Below are 20,027 nucleotides of genomic sequence, written 5' to 3'. Positions count from 1 at the left end.
CTCCCTGAGGTGGGCTCTCCCTCATGCTCAGGGCTGTTTCATAGGGACAGGGTGTCTTCATCAGGTGCTGGGCTCTCAGGTACAGGTTCTCCCTAAGTTGGAGGCAATTTCCGTAAACTGCAGGGGCTCTTCTTGGGGACTGGGTTCTCCCTCAGGTTTAGGGGCTCTTCCTCAGATGCCATGACCTCCCTCAGGTTCAGTCCTCTCCCTCAGGGGCAGGGTACTCACTCAGGAGCAGGATCTTTTCCTCAAGAGCTGAGTTTCTCCCTCATGTGCAGAGGCTCTGCCTCAGGTGCAGGAATTTCTCAGGTGCACAGGTTCTCCCTCTGGTGCATGGGTTTCTCATCAGGTATTGGCTTTCCCTCAGGTGCAGGGCTCATTTTTGGGTGCATGACTCTCCTTCAGGTGCAGGGCTCTTAATCACATGCTGAGCTCTTCATCATATGCAGGTCTTTCCCTCAGAGTCTTGTGCAGGGCTCTCCCTCAGGTTCATGGGCTCTTCATCAGGATCTAGGCTCTTTCTCAGGTACAGAATTCTTTTTCAGGTGAAGGGCTCTTCTTCAAGTGTGTGTGTCTCCCTCAGGTGCTGGTGTTCTCTCTCAGGTATAAGGTTCTTCTTCAGATGCAGGAACACTTTATATAGTACAGGTCTCTCCCTGTGATGCAGAGATCTCTCCCTGTGATGCAGAGGAACTCCACAAGTAGACAGATTCTTCCTCATGTGCAGGGACATTTCTTCAGGTACAGGGTATTTCACAGCCTAAGGGGCTCCCCCAGTTCTTCAGCAGGTGCTCGACTGTTTCTCAGGTGCAAGAGCTCTTTTCCATGGTCTGTACTCTCCCTCATGTGCAAGAGCTTCTTCTTGTGTGCCAGAGTTCTTTCTCTGGTGTATGGCTCTCCTCCTAGTGCAATGGCTCATCATTAGGTTTGGGGCTATTTCTCAGTTGAAGGGCAGTATCTCAGGTACAGGGCTCTTTCTTGGGTGTATGGCTCATTCTCATGTGCAGGTGTCTCCCTCAGGTGAAAGGAGTTCTACTTCAGGTGGATGGGCTTTCTCTCGTGTGTCTGGGGAACTTCTTCAGATGCAGGGTTATCCCATAGGTTGACGGGCTTTCAAGGGGGCTCTTCCCCATGGGCAGCAGCCCTCACAGGTTGAGGGATTCTTTAAATCATGCAGGATCTGGCTGGGTGTGGTGGCTCAAGCCTGTAATCCCAGCACTTTGGGAGGCCGAGGTGAGGGGACTGCCTGAGCCTATGGGTTGAAGAACAGCTTAGGCAACTTGGCAAGACCAATAAAAATAATTGGCCAGGCCTGTTAGTGTGCCTATAATTCTGGCTACTTGGAAGGTTGAGGCAGAAGGATAACCTGAGCCCAGTCATTCAACACTGGGGTGGCCATGAGTGTGCCAATGCACTCCAGCATGGGTGAAGGAGTTAGATTCCAACTCAAAAAAAAGAAAAAAGAAAAAAACATGCAGGACACTTCTACACATGCAGTTGAGTTTTTATTTGGTACTGGGATCTTCTGTAGAACATAGACCCTGTCTGTGGTGAAGGGGATCTCCCTGCAGTTCAAGAGTTCTTCAGAGTCAGCAGTCTTGGGTGCAGGATATTGTTCCCATGTTTTGAGATGCTTCATCATATGTATGGTTTTTGTGGTGCAGGTGCTCTTTCTTAGCTGCAGGGCTCTCCCTCAGGTATTAGACTCTCTCTAACATACAGCAGCTCTTCATCAGGGACTGGTCTCTTTCTCAGATGCGGGGGCTCTCTCAGGGGCAGGGATATCTCTCATTTGCAAGGTTCTCCATAAGGTGTAGGGCTCTTCTTCAGGGGCTGGCCCTTCTCTCAGATTCAGAGACTCCTTGCCAGTTACAGGGACTCTCCTTCAGATGCAGGGGCTCTTTATCAGGAGCTGGACTCTTCCTTGGGTACAGGGACTCACTCAGGTGCAGGACTCTCCCTCATTTGCCGGGATCACCATTAGGGACAGAGACTCTTCCTCATATGATGGGCTCACCCTCAGTTGAAGGTCCTCTCCCTCAGGTGCAAGATTCTTCATCAGGTCTAGGACTCTCTGGTGCATGAATTTTTCAGGGTTTGAGGCCCTTAGTCTGGTGCAGTGGCTGTTGTTCTGGTGATGAAACTTCTCCTTGGGTGCAGAAAATTTCCTTTAGTTTGAGGCTCTCCCTTTGGAACAGGGGCTCTTCACCAGATGCAGAAGCTCTCCCTTATATGCAGGAGCTCTTCCTAAGGTGCAGGGTTCTCCCTCTGGGTCAGGGTTGTTTTTAACTGCAGAGGCTCTTCATCAGGTGCAGGGGCTCTCTTTCAGGTGCAGGGCTCTCCCTCAGATGCAAGGAATCTCCTTCTGATGCAAGGACCTTCCCTGAGGTACAAGGCTCTTTCTTCATTGTAGAGGATCTTTTTCAGGTGTGGGAATCTTCAATCAGGCACAGGAGTTCTTCCTCAGGTGCAGGGGTTGTTCATAGGCTGCTGGGCTCTGCCTAAGGTCAGGGGCTCTTCCTTGGTTGCATGGTTCTTCCTCAGGTGCAGGGTCTCTTTCTCCAGTGTAGGGCTCACCCTCAGGTGTCGGGCCTCTAGGCTTTTTCTTTGGTACAAGCCTCTCTTTCAGAGGCAGGGCTCTCCTTCAGGTGTGGCACTCTACTTCGGGTTCTGTGCTCTCTCTTAGGTGCAGGGGCTCTCTTTCAGGGGCAGGGCTCTTATTCAGGTGCAAGTTCTCAGGACCTGGGTCTCTCCATCATGTACAGGAGCTCTTTGTTAGTTGCAGGATTTCTCAGGTGTAGAGGCTCTATTTTCTGGTGCAGTGGCTATCTGTTAGGTGAGGGGACTTCTTAGGTGCAGGAACTCTCCCTCAGATGCAGGGATGCTTTTTTATGCCCCCAGGTTCTTCATCAGACACAGATGCTCTTTCTCATGTGAAGAAACTCTCCCTCAGGTGCAGGGCTTTCTTTCTGGTGTAGGGCTCTCATTTAGTTGTGGGAGTTTTTATCAGGTGCTGGGATTTTCCTCAAGTGCAGGGACTCTTTTAATTTAATTTTTATTTTTAGTTGGAGTCTCACTCTGTCACCCTGGTTGGAGTGCAGTGGCGCACTCACAGCCACCCCAGCATCAACCTCCTGGGCTCTAGTGATCCTTCCGCCGCAGCCTTCCAGTAACTGGAACTACAGGTGTGCACTACTGTGCCTGAGTAATTTTTGGCTCATTGTAGAGATGAGATCTCACCAAGTTCCCCAGGTTGATCTCAAAACTGTGAGCTCAGGCAATCCACTTGTCTAGACCTCCCAAAGTTTTGGGATTACAGGCTGAGCCACCAGGCCTGCAGGGACTCTTTAAAAGGTGACTATTCTTCCTCAGATTCAGGGTGGCTCCATCACGTGGTGGGACTCTCCTTCATGTGCATGGGCACTTATTCAGGTGCAGGCTCTTCCCAGCTTTAGGGACTCTTCATCAAGTGCTTGACCCCCTCTCAGGTAGGGGACTGTCCTGGAGGTTCAGGGCTCTTACTCAGGTTCAGCCCTTTTACTTGGGTTCAGGACTTTCCCCCTAGTGCAGGGGCTCTTCACTAGGTGCTGTGATTTTCCTCAGGGGCTGGGGCTCTCCCTCCAGTTTAGGGCTATCCCTCAGGTGCAGGAATTCATCTCCAGGTATAGGGCACTTTTTCAGGTGCAGAGGCTCTTCCTCGGGTTGTAGGAACTTCTCAGGTGCAGGAGGTCTCCTTCAGATGCAGGGGCTCTACTTTAAGCATAGGCCCTCATCATCAGATGCAGAAACTCTCCATCATGTGCAGGAGCTCGTCCTCAGGTGCAGATGTTCTTTGTCAAGTGTAGTACTCTCCCTCAGATATAGGGGCTCGTCATCAAGTTCTGGGCTGTGTCTCATTTGCAGTGTTCTATCTCAGGTGAGGGCTCTTTCTAGGGTTCATGCTCTTCTTCATGTGCCAGGTTCTCCCTTGGGTGGATAGGCTCTTTCTCATGTATCTAGCATACTTCCTCAGGTGCAGGGCTGTTCATCTGGTTGTGGGCTTCTCCCTCAAATCCAGGGGCTATTCCCCAGGGACAGGGGCTCTCCAGGTACAAATTTTGTTCGAAAGGTACCATTCTCTTCTCTGAGTTCAGGGCTTTTCATCAGGTGCTGGACTGGTTTTTAGTTGCAGAGCCCTTCTCTCAGGTGAGGAGAAATCCCTTGGATTCAGTGCTGTTACTGGGGTTTAGGAGATCTTTTTCTTTTTTTCTTTTTTATTATAAAGATGTGGGGTACAATTCAGGGTTAGGTATTCAAACGTTGGTTATACAGGTACCCTTGTTGATGAGGTATGCCCTTCCCTCCACTAGCCATTTCCCTCAACTGCCAATCCCACCCTCCCTCCCCTGAGAGTTTCCCACTACTACCAATAGCTTTCTTATAGTATTATAATTGTTCAAGCTCCATTTATGAGTGAGAACATATGGTACTCTGTTCCTTGTTTCTGTGATAGATCACTGAGTATGATCAACTCTAAATCCAGCCAAGTTGTTGCAAAGTCCATATGTTTGTCCTTCTTTATGGTGCATAATATTCAATAGTGTATATGTACTACATCTTATTTATCCAGTCCAGCTTCGATGGGCAACATAGTTGTTTCCATGTTTTTGCTATTAGAGCTGCAATGAACATACATGTGCAGGTATCGTTTTTGTAGAACTAACTCTGAAGATTACTATATACTCCTATATGGAAACAAACTTGATAACCTAAATGAAATGAAGGACTTTCTGACATCACACAACCTCCCCACATTGAAACAAGAAGACATTGAGACACTAAATAGATCAACAACAACCCAGGAAATTAACTCTGTCATAAAAAAAACTACCTATAAGAAAAAGCCCTGGACCAGATGACTTTCCAGCAGAATTCCACAAAAAGTACAAGGAGGAGCTGATACCAATCCTACTGAAAGTATTCCAGGCAATTGAGAAAGACAGAATTTATCCAAATCATTTTACAAAGCTAATATCACTCTGATACCCAAACTGGTTAAAGATGCAACTATGAAAGGTAACTGCAGGTCAATATCCCTTATGAACATAGATGCAAAAATCCTCAACAAGATTCCACCAAATCAGATCCTAAAACACATCTCAAAAAAACATCCACCATGTCCAAATGTTGAACCAGGCCCCAGGATGCAGGCCTGGTTCAACATTTGCAAGACCATAAATGTTGTTAAATACATCAACAGATGTAAAAACAAGAACCACATGATTATCTCATTAGATGCAGAAAAAGCTTTTGATAAAATCAAGCATACTTTCTTGATAAAAACCCTCAAACACCTAGGTATAGAAGGAACATACCTCAAAATAGTAAGTGCCACCTATGATAAGCCTACAGCTAACATATTGCTAAATGGACAGAAACTGGAAACATTTCCCCTAAAAACTGGAACAAGACAAGTCTGCCCACTCTCACCCCTCTTGTTCAACATTGTGTTGGAAGTCCTAGCTAGGGCAATTAGACAAGAGAACGAAATCAGGGATATCCAAAAAGGAGAAGAGGAAGTATCCCTCTTTGCTGATGATCAGATCCTATACCTTGAAAATCCAAGAGAGTCTGTCAAAAACCTGCTTGCACTGATAAAGGAATTTGGGAAGTCTCAGGGTACAAAATAAATGTAAAAAAGACAGTTGCATTTTTATATACCAACAAGCAGGCAGAGAACCAAATAAAAAGCACAATCCCATTCACAATAGCCACACACACAAAAAGAAATACCCTGCATCTTCCTAACTAGAGAAGCAAAAGGCCTTTACAACGAGAACTATAAAACACTGCTCAGAGAAATCAAAAAAGAGAGAAACAAATGGAAATATTTTTTGCTCAGGATAGGAAGAATGAACATAGTTAAGATGTCCATTACCAAAGGCAATCTACAGATTTAGTGCAACACCCAATAAATTCCAACATCATTCTTCTCAGACCTGGAGATGACAATACAGAAATTCATATGGAAACACAAATGATCACGAATAGCCAAAACAATCCTTAGCAAAAGAAACAAAGCAGGAGGTATCACACTTTCAGACTTCAAACTTTACCATAAGGCTACAGTAATTAAAACAGCCTGGTGTTTGTACAAGAACAGGCACATAGACCAATGGAACAGGACAGAGATTTTGGAGGCAAATCCTCAATTTCTTAACTATCTTATATTTGACAAAGCCTCCAACCACAACCACTGGGGACAGTATAACCTATTCAGTAAATGTTGCTGGGAAAACTGGCTGACCACATGCAGAAGATTGAAAGAGGACCCTTTCCTTCACCATACAAAAGAATTAACTCTAAATGGATCAAAGACCTAAACGTAAAATCTCAAACTGTAAGAAAGAAGCTTAGAAAATGCAGGAGATACCCTTGTGGAAATTAGAACTGGCAACCAACTCCTAATCAAAACCCTAAGTGCCCATACCATAAGAAATATGATAGACAAGTGGAACCTCATCAAACTGATTAACTTCTTCAAAGCAAAAGAAACCATCAAGAGAGCAGGCAGACAGCCCACACAATGGGAAAAAATTATTTTTCAACTGTATAACTGACAAACATCTAGGATCTACAAGGAACTCCAATGCAACGAAAAGAAAAAATAAGCTACATTAAAAAGTGGGAAAAAGACGTGAATAGACACTTCTCAAAAGAAGATATATGGGCAGCCAACAGACACATGAAAATGCTCAGCTTCGCTCATCATCAGAGAAATGCAAATCAAAACCACATAGAGATACCACCTAACCCCAGTAAGAATGGCCAACATTAACAAAACAAACAACAACAGATGCTGGCAAGGATGTGGGAAAAAGGAACACTACTGCACTGCTGGCGGAATGCAAACTAGTGCAACCTCTTTGGAAGGCAGTGTGCTGATTTCTGAAAGAACTAGAAGTTGGCCTTCCATATGACCCAGGATTCCCTCTACTGGGAATATACCCAGAAGAACGCAAATCATTCTACAAAAAAAGATACCTGTACATGCATGTTTGTTGCAGCTCTATTCACAGTAGCAAAAACATGGAAGCAACCATGCTACCCATCGTAGCTGGACTGGATTAAAAAAATGTGGCACATATGCACAATGGAATATTATGCAGCCATAAAGAAGGACAAACATATGGATTTTGCAGCAACTTGGATGGATTGAGAGTCTATCATACTTAGTGATCTATCACAGAAACAAAGAACAGAGTACTATATGTTCTCACTTATAAGCAGACCTTGAACAATTATCATAGTGCTATAAGAAAGGGATTGGCAATAGTAGGAAAATGCTAGGGAAGGTGATGGGGTGGGATTAGTAGTTGAGGGAAACTGCCAGAGGAGGAGGGGCACACCTTATCAACAACAGTACTGCATAATTAACATGTGTATACCTAACCCTGAATTGTACCCCACAGCTTTAAAATAAATAAATAAATACATTCTCAGGACAAATTCATAAGGAGCAAGTGTGGATGTTATAGGGAGAGGAGAAGTGGGTGGTTTTGAAAGGTAGGGAAAAGGGTCAATTTTCCTGTTTGTATCTTTCTAGTGTTTACTGTGTAAATCTGTTACACCTCAGGTTTAAATGCCTGAGTTCAAATCCCAGCTCCCCTACTTGCAAGCTCTTAATCTTGCACAAATAACTTTACCTCCTTATCTATGAAATGGGGTGAACGTTGCCATGTGACACCTGGCATAGAATAAAGTCTCAGTAAATGTAAATTATTAGTGGATGCAACCCAACTATCCAGCAACTGATGGATGGATAAGCAAAGATTGTATAAGGAATATAATAGAATAATATGCAGTAATGAAAATAAATGAAGTACTGACACACACTAGTACATAATACATCTTTAAACTGTTATGCTATGAGAAAGAAACCAGATACTGAATTCCCATATAGTGATTCCCTTTATGCAAAACATTCAGAAAAGGCAAATCCATGGAAAATGGTGGGTGACTGGGACGAGAGGAAGGAGAGAGTAGTGCATGACTGGTAACAGGTATAGAGTTTTCTGGGGAATTGAAAATTTTATGGAACAGATAGTTGTGATGGTTGTACCACATTGTGAATGCACCAAATGTCACTAAATTTTACATATTTATGTTATGTAAATTGTATCTCAAAAATAATTTTAAAGAAGTGAAGTTCTGATTTTCCCATGGTGATGATGTGCTATACTATCTTTCCCTTTCACTCTTCATTCCTTTCCTGCACTCCCTCCATTGTATCCAGCCCTTTCTTCCTGCCACATGACTCAAGGCCCCACAAGGAGCAACTCTGTGTCATTGGGCACCTATGCCATGTGACTTTCGAAATGACAGAAAACGCACACATGCCCACATGTCTCATCCCATGGAAATGGGCACTCCAATCCCATTTTCTTCAGTGCTTTGGTTGATGGCAACAGTGCAAAAGGCTGAACTCTGAGTTCATGGAGGGAAACCCTTAACTTAATATTTAGGCCCTTTAAGAAGTTCAATCATCTATGCCAGTCGTCTCTGGATACTATGCTCTTAAAACCAGATTGGCTGCTACATGTGCTTAAACACTGAAGACTTTGAGGGGCCCGGTATGGCTCACATTGAGGCCTTGCCCCTTTCCATGCAGTGTGACTCCAGCCCATTATTGAACCTCACTAGTAATGTGGTACAGTGAATCTTATGTTGCATATTGTTATGAATATTAGTTCAAGTAGTGCACCTCACTGGACTGGTCATAGTTGTTGAGTAAATGATGATTTATATTCCAATCCTGTTCTGGGTGGGCCTCATACTATGACAGTTTAACTGTCAAGACACAGGTTAACAGTTATTCTTGAATTACTGTGGGCCCTTACTGCTCTCCTGATAGATTCCTTTATGTTTTGTATTCATCTTTCCTGGCCATAATCATATGTGTGCAAAGTAGCCCAAACCTATAGGACATATGTCCTAAATCTTATTTTCTAAAATATGTACCTAGTAGGCCATGAAACATAAGACCAAACTCCCTGAGAGAGTTTTTATACTTGTTGTGGTCAACCCAGATTCAGCTTCTGCCAAACATTTGTCCAAATGTTATTCTTTAGCCCTAACCTCAGACTCCTCATCTAACTTCTGCCATTTTCCCCATTCCTGATTCTTAAGACCATAAAATTTCCTCTTTCAGCCATTCTTGTTCTGGACCAGGTACCTTCCTTTTTCCTCAATTCTCATCGATTCCTCTTATTTTCTAATCAAACTTTCACTTTCTTCTTCCTGATGCAACATTTGATCCCCACCTTTACTAAAGAAAAACCACAGTTAAAAGAATCTCAAAACTCAAAAGACATGTTATGAGCCATATACCGATCAATTATATTACATTCTTTATTTAGATTTATTAAGTTTTAAAACATATCACAATGTATAGAGAAATTTGTATCTATCTGTGTATATGTGGAAAACTAGTTGATACCCAAAGTGAGACCAACAATCTTGGCAGCTCTATACATTGTACATAATACTGGCCATTTACATATCTTTTTCCACCTCAACAAAAAAACTGCACTATCCCTAAAGAGGTGTGTTGGAGAGCATTCTCATGTTCTAGTTGAGCCTGCCTCTTCATGGTCTCTGCTCTTCTGTGATAGGTGTTGACATTACTGGTTCTGGAGCATTGGGTTTCTTGCATGGAATTGGTTGACAGCTAAGGTCTTGGAGTTGATATTGGTTTTGAGGCTTGAGTAGTAACTTGGAATTGGTCTCAGCAGTGTGAACAGGCTTATTGTGGAGAGAAGTGCAAGATGATGTTTTATAGGGTTCAGGCCTAAAAGCAGCAGACTGAGGGGTAAGAGGCTGGGCAGAATCAGTCAAGCTGGGTTAGGTCACATTGGTGGAAATTGGCTGAACTGGTCTGGCAGGACCCATCAAATATGTGTTGGTAGGAACTGGTTAGGCTGGAATGACTGCAGTAGGTTGAGCTGAGTTAGTAGAACCAAGCCTGGCAGAGTAAGACATAGCATGTCTATATGCAGCCAGATACTGTGGCTTTTGAGGAGCAGGTTGAGCTTGAGGTTTTTCCAGTGTTGTAAAGGGAAAAGTCACCAACTTACCTTCCCATGGCAACTCATGCTGGAATGGAGATGAGCACTCTTTTTCAGCACTGCCATTTTGTTTCTGGGCTTTTACTTGCATTTTCTCAGGACATTTACCCTTATGTGGGGTATCCAACCATGTTTTGAGAGAAGGGTCCTTGGTGTTGCTTGAGTTTCCCAGGGTCCAAGAGGAAGAGACTTCAGGTTTCTTATCATTCTTCTTCCCCAATGAAAGGAAAATCTGCCTAGCATATGCATGCCTAGGCCTGTTCAAGGCTTTTTAAAGGTCTCTGAGCTAAACTAACAGGAAGAATTTTCTTCAGCTTCATCCTGAGAGTGGTTGGGTTTCTGCTTTAACTGTTTTCCTTGACTGCTTACTCTCTTCAGGTTTCTTTGGGTTGCTTTCTCTGGTTCTCCTGGTCTTTTCATGGCCATGTTTCTTAGTTTTGCTAATTCTTCTGGATGCAGCTTTCTGACCTCTGCTGTCACAATGCTTGGCTGTATCTGCAGGAAACTTGTCACTGGCTGCATCACTACAAAAAGCCACTTCTCCCTTTAACAGGCACTCTGAGTTTTTTAGCTGCATTTTGGTCTCAGGAGCACCACTGATAGGCTCAGAAGTTTTATATTTGTTCTTCCTGACTATATCAGAGGAACCCTTTATGACACTTGACTTTTCCTGCACATGATTCACCTCGATGACTCTGATATCTTTGGTCTTGAATCCTGTGGGACCTTTGGATTTGTCAAGATCTTTTAAGTAATTGGAAAGCTGAGAAAAGGTGAATATTCTCTGCCAGGTGGTGATGTCTGAAAAACTTCTGCTAGAGTCAGTCCCACTTTCAAGTGTCTCTTGGTCCTCAAGACTTAGGCTGTTCTTTCCTAGATTGGCATTTTCCAAACCAGGGCATACTATTGGCATCTGGTAGGCAATCAGAGGTTCTGAAAGCTTGGTTTTAATCTCATTCCAATTCCTATTCTCTGATTGGTCCTGGTCTGGACCTATAGGCAGTATCAATAGATTATTTAGAACTCTGGACAGGAGCTATTACTGATATATCTCCAAGCTCAGGTGATGAACGTCTATCAAGTATTTGGATTTTTTTTTACTACAGGACTTGGGAATTCTTGAATTTGTGGCAGACCAAATATCTTACTTGAAGGTTGCAATTCAAGGGAAGTCTCCATCTCCAGGGAAGTTTCATTACTACAAGGAACCAAGAAAGAAGTAAGTCCCTGGTAAACAAGATGCTCTCCCTTCACACCCATGCAGCAGGCACCTCCCAACAGTAGACAAGTGAAGGGGTCCAGCCCCATAAGGGTCATGAGATTTCCTGAAGGAGAGACGGATAGGCAAAAGATGAAAATATTATACTCGGACACCTGCTTCCTGAACAGATGGCCATTTAATGTTAGTTAACACAGAGCTTTTATACCATTCATAAGGGGCAAGACAAAGAAGATTCCTTCACATGTATATGCTTTAAAAGTTACCACCATCTAGCATTCTAGAAGCGACAAACAAGCCAAGAACACTATCTACTTTTAGTTAATGAGTCTTTATCATAAAGCCAAAAATGATAGTTTTAGTCCAAAGTCCCAAATTACAGTCCTTGAAATGTCTCAAGGAAGTTTCCAGGTGCAAAGTTCTCCATATAGCAGGAGTTTTTCTCTTTTGGGCTTCTATGACCTTCAGAGCTTTGTAATTGCCTCTCTTGTCCAGGTGTCTTCATTACTTTTCTCTTATCCTGCAGTGTTTATTTCTAAAGAAAACTCAAAAGAAGCTTTTGGTAATGTTTCCCAGGCCCCCAAGGTTGCTTTCTGTCTTTAGTTAATTTATCATAAAAGTGTCTGATTAGTATATTATGAGTTCAGTGAAAACCCACTCTATAAACAGTTAACTTAGAGTTTTAACTATTGAATTAAGTAAAAACCTTAATGATTAATCTTTATCCTAAGTCAGTGAAAAAAGTGTTATAAATCACCTACATAACTCCTAGATAAGAGTTAGAACTTATAATGAATTCATAATGAACTTACTATAAACTTGTGCTTCTAAAAAACCTTATGTCTAAACACTAAACTGCATAATCCTAAATCAAATGAGTGAATATACTTATATCATTTATTACTTAAGCAATATCTAGTAACTTATAACCAATGAAAGAAAGCATTCTTGATGTACTTCAGAGTTTAACCCTTGCATATGTTAGAAAAGGCCAAGTGGCACAGTGGGAAATGGAAAAATGAACCATGACATTCTCAGGTTAGCTGTGAGTATGTCGCATAAACATGCCATTTTCTTCTTCCATGACTGCACAGAATTTCTTCAGCAGTACCAAACAGCAAAGGTGGAAGACAGAAGGGCCTCAGCTTCCTGGGCTTGCCTTGCAGCCCGGGGTCTTCGGCCCACCAGGATCCTGTCAATCAAATGGACCTCCAAGGCTGGCTTCCAACAGACAAGCATTTGTGACTAACTTTTTTTCCCTCCCAAAGTGCTGGGATTACAGGTATGTGCCACTGTGACTCGTTTTAATGACCATGAACAAGACCATGTATTAGAAGATAGGCATTGACCTAGTTCTAACTAGTTATCATTTAGTGTCATTGTTTGTTAGTTTTCTTGACATTTTACAGGGTTGTTATAAGTCAAATAAAAAGTAAAGGTAATTTTAAAATGTGAAATGTTTTATAAGTCCTAGCATTCTCATATACTGTCCTTTTCATTCTCTCCAATCTCCTAACAGAATAATAAGACTTGACATTATGGACTAGGACAGCGAGTTGAGTTCTTCCTTATGAAAGCATAAGCAAGGACAGCCTGAGCTTGGTGGGTCAGCCCGTAATCTCAGAACGTTGGGCAGCCAAGGCGAGTGGATTGCCTGAGCCTGCAGGTTCGAGATTAGTCCAGGCAACTTGGTGAGACCTCGTCTCCCCAATATATTAAAAAATTAGCCAGGAATGGTAGCACTCTGTTGTAATTCTGGCTACTTGGAAGGCTGAGGTGGAAGGATGGCCGGAGTCCTGCAGGTCAATGCTGGGGTGGCCATGAGCATGCCACTGCACTCTAGCCTATGAAATGGACTGAGACTCCAACTCAAAACAAAAAAGCAAACAAAAAAATAACAACAAAAAACAAGGACAGATCCTGCTTGATTTGGACTGGATCTCTGAATCATGGTCTTAAATCCTATTATAAATATAGAAACATTAAAATGTCATTACCACAAAAAGAATTCTGAAGTGCTTTTTAAAGAGACTCAAGCAACAAATTAGGGAAGGTCGTTAATGACAGTGTGGTGATACAGGGGAACTGATCAGCTAGGGCAGCAAAAATCATGGTATCCCTTGGTGTGCCTTTGGGGTTCTCTTACATTCATCATAGATGGCCATTATAGTGTCCCACCTTCTCACTTTTCTAGGTATTCTTGTATTGATTCTGAAAACAGACAGCTCAGAGCAAGGGTAGTAGTTGAGTCTGGGACTTAAATTCTACCTATCTGTGGACTCACCACTTGCCAGCTTCAGATCTGACCCTCATTTTGAATGCTGAGTGTATTCCTTCCCTTCTTACTGTATGTACTCACCTTGTAAACTGGTTTCTGTGATGGGTTGAGTAGACACAGAGTAGCGAACTCCAGAGCTGGAGGTTGGTGGTAGGATGTTTGTGGGCTGAACCTCCTTTAATATCATTACCATTTCTGGTTGAGAAGCAGAGGTGCTATATCCTGCGTATGACACAGAGCCATAGGATTGTAGCTAGGTGGCAAGTTCTTCAGACAGTAGAGGCCCTATTGTGCCTTGATTAATAGATCTGGCCTCCTTTCTGATAAGAAGGTGACAGGCTGTATTCCTGATTTGGAATTTGAGATGGTGTCTCTTGAACAAGGCTGGCAGACATGGGTGGATACAGAGAAACCATGGAACTGGCATGCGACGTTTTGTCATACTGGGCTGCAATAGACATGGAAGGACTAGCTGTGTCCTGGTCAATGATAGTCATAGTGAAGTTATTGAGTGAAGATAACTTCTTTTCAGTGCTTATTGTGATAGCCCATTCAAATCTACCAGGATAAGAGGCAACTGCAGTGGAGACCTGGCTCTGGGCAGCAACCCCAGAGAGCATAGCTGTGCTAGAATGTTGATAAAGTTGAAAGAGTGGAAAGAGGTGCCAAAGACAGTTGGCAGTAGCCATGCTGAACTGATGGCTGGAGCAGAGACTCTGGAGAAGTTGCAGATGCTTTCTGTTAGGGAAGCCACATTGCTCACCAAAGGAAGAGGAAGCTATGTAGAATTTGCAATTCCAAGTGAAGATGGATTTTGGAAGTTTTCTATAGGAAACAAGAACATAATGTAAAAACCAATGACAGTAATAATAAACTCCTCCTATTTTAGAAACAGCATTTTCTTAAGTTTGTTGCAATCAATAAACCTCTAACACCAGTATTCACCTAGATACTTGAAAGCAAACAGTGTCTGTAAGTGCTGGAGCAGTTTGGTCTTCCTCCCGGGGGAAATGATTTTGCATGCCCTTTGTACACAAGACAAATATATACAAGACTCATTGTTCCTTATCTTTCCCCTGAACCTGCAGTAGTATTTACTTGCAAATAATTCCTAGCATTGAAGCCTTTTTATAACTAGGAGGTTTTGAGAGAATGACTGTTTTCACATTTTCATTCCATGTGTGAGAAAACTGCGGCTCAGAAATGTCAGATTAACCTAACCCAAGTTTAGTGTATCGTTATCAGCCTGCAAAATCTGACTCCTTTGACAGGACTCTGCTCTGAGCAAAGACCGGGAAGTGGGAGAAATAAATCTTTGAATATTTTCATTTTTTTTGGTTTAGTAGACAATATTAGCAGCTATTATTGTTGTCATATTTAGTCTTTCATTTTTGCTTATGCAGGTCACATGCTTTTTCTTAGAGTCCACATTTAACTCAGGCTAGTTAGTGAGTCTAATGAGTTTTTGTTAACCAGAATCAAGTCTGGATTCTAATTTTAGATCAGTATAACTGCCTGAGAGTTAGTTTCTCAAGAAAAGCTTTTTCAAAGAAAAGAAGATTATTTAAACTCTGACCTTCAGGTTACTAATTAATGAAATGGTTCTCATAATAACAGTCATAATTCACAGATGAATAAAAGTGATATATTACATATGATTTATATCAAAGAGCTGAAAAGATTATGTGGCTATAAATGAAAATCAGGGTATGTAGCAAGCATCAAACTATAGTAAAATACTATGCAATTTTATGAAATTGAATAATATCTATTCTACTTTAGTGAATATTAGAGCCAAGAAACAGCTCACATTAGAAATGTATTTGGAATGAATTTCTAACCAGTACGTATAGACAGAGAAACTACATTAATAAAAAATATGTAGCTAACAGGAAACTGCAGTAAATAGGAATGTATAAGTAGCCATAATATATGTAGAGAAACATTTCCAACTGATACAAAGCAGACAGCAAAATGATAAGTGTAAAGGAGGTCTACTCTTGCATTCATTCATATCCTCTGAATATTACCCAACAAGAGGCAGATATTAGTCCCAGTAAAAATGGATATTTAAGTTAATATAGCCATGTAAGGAAAAATGAACACTTAAAATGTATCATGAACATTTTTATATTTATCATTAAAACCTAGTTTTTCATCATCTTTAACATTCAGGAAAATTTTATTTCCAAAGTGTAGAAAAAACCATCACTGCTAAAATTCAATTAAAACACAATTTGTAATGTGGGAAAACCCACAGTACCCCAGAACTTTGTTTTAGATAAATGTGGAATTAGAGATGTGACATTTTATTAGAAGGTAGGTCTTTTTGAAAAAATTCTATGTTTAAAAACAGTTAATTGTTAATCAGTGTGTACTCTGCTTTAGGAAGAATGTAACTTTAAAAATGAAAAGCAACCTTTACCTGAAACCTATTTATCACACAACAAAATTTGTTCTTCTGATGCAAGTAAGGGCATCCATTTTTTAAAAACTGAATTGTATTGGTAATAGGTAAAACATTCATAAAGTTTAAAAGTTGTGAGAAATAAAACACTGAAAATTCAGTTTCCATAGTTTTCTACACACCACTTTTATGAGTTTCTGGTTTAGAGAAAACTTCATTTCTAAAATATGCATATTAAAAAGTTCCATGCTTGCTTTGACAGGACATATACTAAAACTGGACAATACAGAAAAGATTAGCATGGCCTCTACTCAATGAAGACATGAAATTTATGAAGCACTTTATATTTAAAAAAAAAGTCAGGTGTAATCTGTGTTCAAAGGGGCAATAGAAAAAAGCCTGACAACTGGTTGTGAGTTTTCTAATAGCTATGTTTCCTAATGATACTTTATTCTAGCCTTAGTTTTTTTTTTTATCATCCATTAATCTAAGCATCTGCTAAAACTAATTTCCACTCATTACTGTTTCTGTTTTAATTTAAAATCTTTGGTTCTCTTCAGAATTCCATCCCAAACAACCTCTTTTTAAAAAGCACTTCATCTCCTTTATTCTCATAGTCTCTCTTCCCTCATTTTGTTTTTTGTACCCTATCTTAGCTCCTGTTGGCAGGAGCTTAATGGGACAGTCCCAAACTTCCTTACCCCATAATATTGGCTGCCTCATAACCCATTGCATAGTATTCTTTCTCTCTATTTTCTCATTTTACCTGGTTTAAATAGAAAGTTCCAAAACATATGAAAATTACCTTTTGAACATCACTAAATTTAAAATACTGAAGTTGAAATATTAGTGGAGGGAGAATATAACTGATGAAACATCTTGTGAGTTTTGCTAGTTTTCTATACCACATAGGGGTTTTTCTGTTTCTGTTAAAGCAAACACTCTTGTGAATTCTCTGATTTCATTTTCTATATTTATGTTCTTTTAGACTCCAGGTTAGAAAAGAAATATTATCTTAATGTTACAAATGAGGAAACAGAAAGTAATATAAATGATTTACCCAAGTCACACCGCTAGTAAATGTCGAAGCCAAAACTAAAATTAGGTCTCCAGATTTCTAGTTCAAGAATTGCCATCATTAGTTGAAGCTCTTTTGTCTCTGCAACTGAATTTAGGGGAAAAAATATAATGAAAAACTTTAAAAAATTTCTTTTTATACCTGATGTAGTCAAAGAAGAGGAGACATCAGCTGTAGATATGATTAAGAGATAATACTAGAGGGTGTCTGAGTGACTGAAGCTAAAGAGCACGTGTCCAGTAAAAAAGTCACTGGTCACACTGGTCACTGTCACTTGTGATGATCAAATGTACTTATAGATAACTCTGTGGTAACCCCAAGATTCTACCAGATGGTGGTAGGTTTGGTGGGAGAATGATGTCACCAAGAAGGCAGTTGAAAGCTATGAGATAGTCAATAGGGAAAGCTATGAGATAGTCAATAGTCAGGTTTGCAATAAGGTGACAGAATTGGTTGGAAGGACTTGGTAAGAAAACTATAGCAGCATCCAAGTGGCTGAGCTCTGGGACTGGTAAATACTACAGGACAGACATGATAGTTCTACTTTCTTCCAGGCCCTTATGTTAGGCAGATTATCTCAGTGTTTCATGAATAAATTAATAGTTATTTTTATTTTGTATGTTATATTTCATATCATATAATATTAAACATTTATAATTGCATGTTTTATATCCAGTTAATATCCTTGAGAAAGAAGGGAAGGGACATCTAGGATGAGCAGTTATGGTTATTCTGAAACCATGCCAGTGGATCTGCAGCTTTTAAGGACCAAAGGAAGGGATTAAAGAGCTTCTTTTGCAGCTTAATTGAAGAACAGAGTGAAGTTCATTGAGTGCACCTTTTAGGAAATGAAGTGTGGTCCAAGGCTCTTCTGTTTTAGTTTCTTCTCCTTGAATCCTGCCTTCCTTGGGCAGAGCTTGTTGGACCAGGTTATTCTTGCATCTCTCTTCTGCTCTTCTTTTTTCACCCCAATTTCAGGTATCATTTCTGAGAAAGGTGTTGATCTTGTGTTCTCACATAATAGGTTTTACTTTCTGTAAGCTTCCAGAGCGAGGATCTTCTTTCCAATGTTTTGTAGTTTTTTTTATATTTTAAAAAAATGTATTCTGCCCACTGGCAGCAAACACTAGAGTGGGGGGAGATACAGCTGACTGCAAACCTTCCCTCTTCTGGCCTTTGGTCACAATTCTTTTGCCCATAATTTGCTACCTCTGGGCCCCTGGGCCATGCAGATATTCTACCATCCTACTTTTCTACACCTGGATGGCATTCAGATACTTTTCTCTCTTCTCCCAAAAGAGAACCCAGTGTGACAGTTACTGTAGCCTCCTCCCCTTTGCAAACAACTGCTATAAAATCCTGGACATCTAGGATTCTCTAACTGCCATGATTGGGTGTGACATCTAGGATTCTCTAACTGCCATGATTGTGTGCAGGGCCAGGCAAAATGTAGGAGAAAATAGTTAAAGAAAAAAGAAGATATTAGTGGAGGATAGGGAAGAGATAATGTGAGAGTGCAGGAAATAAGAGATTCATATGGATTTTTTTACTTCTGTGAGACACAAGTTGATGCACTTGTTTTGTATTAACAGCACAATACAATATTTTTAATGGAGCTTTATAGTCTAGAAACTGCTGTGAATTTTGTACCAGATGATAATAATCTCAAATGTACTTTCCCATTTTGTGTCATGTCTTATTACCTCATTTATGCCATTCATTAGTATGTATGTAGAATATAGATTGGTTTTATATGCTCTGGTTTTTCTATGTGTTTTTTCCTCTTGTCATAGTTTTGGAATCCAACATTGTAAGATATACGGCATGTTTTTCTCTTGATGATGGTTTATTTTGAAGGATCATGAACTAACCTCACCTGATGGGCTTTGTGGAGGAATGAAAGAAGAGTCTGTGAAAAATGCATGATGATGAGCTGTATTGTGCACCCAACCCAAAGGAAGAAATATCTGCCATCAGCCCTACTTGACAGCGATTATCTCTGTTTTTTTTCTCCTAGTTAGTGCTTTTCCTACTAACTTCTCTTGTAACTGTGGTAAGGTGCATTAGGGCTGAGTTGCTAATGATTTATATGCAGGCTAAGCTGTCTGGGGTAGGAAATTTAAATTCAGTGCAAGACATATAGTCGGGAGATTCTATAATTATTTTCCTTGGTCGTAAGCTTTTAGGGGTACCTAGATCAATTTGGCTAGGTACTTTTCTAGTTCCAGTGAGTAGGTAGTGTGTGGTACAAGATGCTATGAGTCCACAAGATAAACCTAAGTTAAATGCTTATTTTAGTTTGACTCATCCTGGTATCCATCTTCTATAACTATTTTCTTTTCACTCTTCCAGCCACTTACATGTGTTCTATAGGCTAAGCATCATCTTAAACTCTATAATAGATCTTCAATGTAGGTGAAGATCCTAATGAGCTTGAGTCCAAGATTCTTTAACTTAGCATGAAGTTCCACCTTGACCTAAAGCCTGAGTTTTTATAGTAAGGGTGTTGTCTTATCTCAGAGACCCACTCCCTACATTTTGGACCCATCAGAGTTCCTGGGACTCAGTCCTTCGATCCCTGAGACCCTTCCTTACTCTTTCTGTTGTTTCTATTTGGTTTTATTAATGACTGGAATCCCTTAAGTCCCTGCTTGGTACCTGTGGACCTATCAGATACTGGTAGATTTGTTACTATCAACTGCTTAGGTGTTTAGTGCTCCATGTATCCCTTGCTCCTTTGATTTCCTTTCTAGTGTACCACATACCTTTGAAGGATTTTTTAAAATTTGTGTTAGACTCATCCAAAGGCCTACGGTTTGTCAGTTCCTGTAATTTCTAGAAACTCTATTTACCTAGGTATGCATTTTCTTGTATCAGCTATACCTGAGTTTGTTCTTACTCCAAGTTTCTGTCTTTTAGAAAATGGAAAGTGTAACACC

Source organism: Carlito syrichta, unplaced genomic scaffold, assembly GCF_000164805.1.
Source record: "Carlito syrichta isolate Samal-C Ts95f unplaced genomic scaffold, Tarsius_syrichta-2.0.1 Scaffold313898, whole genome shotgun sequence".
In the NCBI taxonomy this organism is placed as follows: Eukaryota; Metazoa; Chordata; class Mammalia; order Primates; family Tarsiidae; genus Carlito; species Carlito syrichta.
The sequence above is the reverse complement of the archived record's forward strand: the minus strand, read 5'-3'. Positions refer to the sequence as shown.